Raw genomic sequence first — 2,483 nt, forward strand, 5'->3', positions numbered from 1 at the left:
GTAATAATTGTTAATCATGTGGATGTAATAATTGTTAATCATGTGGATGTAATAATTGTTAATCATGTGGATGTAATTGTTAATCATGTGGATGTAATAATTGTTAATCATGTGGATGTAATTGTTAATCATGTGGATGTAATAAGTGTTAATCATGTGGATGTAATAATTGTTAATCATGTGTGTCTGGTGTKAACAATAATCATTTTCACATCATGAACAGTTTCTCAGAATCACCTCTAAGTGTCGCCAATGGAACCAGAACCACAGAAACGTGCGTACGCCAGCCCAGAAGTTGGCGTGGGGCTGCGCACATTTCCACGTTGTTGAGTTTTGATACATCCAGAGTTTTGCGTGGAAAATGATGTACGCAAGGTTTTTGTGCGTACGCACCGTTGATACATGAGGCCCCAGGATATTATCAAATGTAAATGTTGCTCATACCCGTCAACCTACTCAGTCCCACCTTTTCTTTTTGATTTTACAGTTATTATTTCTTTCACATAAGTGCTACTTACATTTATATTTGCTGCTACTAGTTGCCATCATAACCATAATACGGGAGGGGGCCTGGGGGTTCTCCCCCAGAAAATTTTTGAATGAAGCAGGTGCCGTTTCCTGCTTTCTGGTGTATTTGCAGAATGTTAAACATGTTTTAAACTACATAAATAAACGCTTTCATAGTTATTTTAGAGACAGATTATTCATTCAACTTAACATATGAATCATCATTTTTGTGTCAAATTAGGCATTTGATTCTTTGACCAGCTGTTAGCCTAAGCAGTAGTGTTTTAATAGGGTTTAAAAAATAAATAAAAAGACACTGGTGACTGCGTCACGGCAGCCAGCCTTCTCTTTAGAGACAGTATGTCAAGAGAAAAACAACCAATAAATTTTCTTCTGTTGCTTCTTTTTAAAATTTATATAGATTAATATTTTTTATTTTATTTTACTGTCCCAGCTCTAACCCTCGTTTCTATTGGCTTGGGACTGGCAAAAAAGGCAATTATTTTATAGGGATCTATTTTAGCCATAGAAATGTTTTTATTAACATCCCATCATGGATCAGTCAGCAGCAGCAGTATTCATTTCATGTCTGGATGGGATGGATATCTACCTGCAGCAGGGAGAGACGCAGCGTGAAGAAGCCTCCTGTCGGTGCTCTGAGACCGGGGAGGAGCTCTCAGCAGCACAATGGAGAAATGTGTTCACAGCAGAGTCTCTATAAGTCTCAATAACACAGAAAAAGAGTCGCTAGATTTTCACTAGTCACTTTTCTGAAAAACAATCTCTAGAGGGTCTGAAAACTCTGTAAATACAGTGAGGAAGTCGCTAAAKTGACACCACTGTGTTCCACAACCCACCACCTCATGTCAGCGAGCAGCGTGTCGGGCCAATTACGTCACACATTGAAGTGTTCAAATTATTGTGCATTATGGGATTTTTGGGATTATTGATCGTACATCGTACAGAGGGCAAAATTATCATACAAATACAATAATTATCGTACATCTGGCAACACTGCCTGGACTTAGAAAAAATTTGAACAGATACAACCTTCAGGTCCCTCCCCCCTGCTCTCTGTTAGGCATCAGTCCACTTTCCTAAGCTCCTCCCATAGCACGGCCTGAGTCGGGAGCGTGCATTCTAAACAGGATGAATGTGGGGGCGGGCCACAGACCGCAACACAGAGCTAAGCTATGCTGCAGTCACCGGTTCAAATGAACCATCAACTTTTATTTTTACTATCATGTCTTGCCCAAACTTTATAAACAGAAGTGCTCCTCAGATCTTTATGTATTTTGTCATAACGTTACAAGTAAATTATGTTGCACTCTTTCTAGAAGTTATAAATAGCTAGCAAGCTAACATAACACGGTAGCTGCAGATTAGCATTGTGTAATGTTAGATAAAGTTTATTTCAGCAACATGACAAGACTGTGTATTAGTATTTTCAGCTCATGCTTTGTTGCACAGTGTGACATTTTATCTTTATGTTATGCAGCTAGTTTTTGACAGTCAATGGGCTCCAACCAGAACATCCATCTTCTACCAGCCGACGGACAGGGAAGCTGTGTGCTGGATCATCTTGCAGGTCACGTGGGAGCCGCAGCAGAGTGGGTTCAGCTCCTGAGAACCTTAGCAGAGGACATCTGCATCTCAACCCTACCTTCCACACATCAAGTTATACAGTATGTTCTGCAGGCAGGAGTCTTGTTTCTGACCAGAAGGATCTGTACCTGACCTTCCAGATGATGGTGAAGACAACAGGCGGTTCCACAAACAGAAGACAGGTTTTGCACTACTGGTCAGAGCAAGCAGCTGTGTATGGAGAATCCAGGACTGCTTTCCACATCTTCATGGACAGTACAGGGGATTTATTCCCTTAAGGCAATAAAATTTGGATACTGTCAATAAAATATTTCCCTATTTAAAATATTTCTATCAGAATTTTTTGTAAAGATTTTTCAATAGTGTTAAAT

This window comes from Austrofundulus limnaeus, unplaced genomic scaffold, assembly GCF_001266775.1.
Source record: "Austrofundulus limnaeus strain Quisiro unplaced genomic scaffold, Austrofundulus_limnaeus-1.0 Scaffold659, whole genome shotgun sequence".
NCBI classification, from domain to species: domain Eukaryota; kingdom Metazoa; phylum Chordata; class Actinopteri; order Cyprinodontiformes; family Rivulidae; genus Austrofundulus; species Austrofundulus limnaeus.